The sequence below is a fragment of the Eschscholzia californica genome, unplaced genomic scaffold (assembly GCF_041429995.1).
Source record: "Eschscholzia californica isolate CP2 unplaced genomic scaffold, dmEscCali1.0.p SCAF_4, whole genome shotgun sequence".
Taxonomy (NCBI): Eukaryota; Viridiplantae; Streptophyta; class Magnoliopsida; order Ranunculales; family Papaveraceae; genus Eschscholzia; species Eschscholzia californica.
The window spans coordinates 53,614,007-53,614,736 of record NW_028238461.1 but is presented as its reverse complement, the minus strand read 5'-3'; the positions used below and the strand labels follow the sequence as shown (position 1 = coordinate 53,614,736).

The 730-nt window shown below is 39.2% G+C and overlaps 1 non-coding gene across 1 annotated transcript; it reads right to left on the bottom strand.

The window, feature by feature from the left end:
* Positions 1 to 230: 230 nt before the first annotated feature.
* Positions 231 to 304, bottom strand: TRNAR-UCG (transfer RNA arginine (anticodon UCG)). The gene has a single exon. It is a non-coding gene; the product is annotated as a tRNA-Arg (tRNA).
* Between the last annotated feature and the right edge of the window lie 426 nt (positions 305 to 730).

Sequence of the window (730 nt, the reverse complement as noted above, 5' to 3'; positions counted from 1 at the left end):
TCAGAAAAAGTTAGAGATCACAACATCAAAATTAGGTGACAATAAGAATCTATCGTCTTCTTCAACAACCAAAAAGAATCTATCGTCTATTTGATTTGTGTAACTAAAAAGTAAATAAATTAAGGTGTTTATTATATGATGTAATCCATGTATTAAAAGAAAAAAGACATAATCACCTACAAGCAAAAGCGAGCGCCTATAAAATTACAACTTAGCAAGAAAAAGAGAAGCGACCACAGTGGGAGTCGAACCCACGACCTTTTGATCCGAAGTCAAACGCGCTAATCCACTGCGCTATGCGGTCCTTGTTGCTTCTATTTCATAATTGATTTAACGAATCTTTCCAGTTGTAAAAAGATCGAAAATTCATTTTCAGTTGAACCATAGAAATGCACTTTGTGAACTTCTCTTCTGCACGCCCGGCGTTCTCCAGTGCCTAACTGGTGTTATCCATTTCGAAGAGACTCTATATTGGAAGTGGCTCAGGAAACCCTTTGTCCAAGTTCTAAAAAAAAAGGAAAGGTGCATGGTGTACTCCCTGAAATTAAGGTTGATATATATAGTTAAGCTTGCTTATACTAATGGTGAGACCACTCTACCGAAGGGTTTGACATGCTAGCCCCTGCAGAGCCTGTTCCGCTAAGTTGCGGGCTGTTATCATCTGTCAAGAAAACGGTCTAGTAACAATCTTCGAGCCCAAAATCCTCGTGGATGGCCTCACGAAATTGAC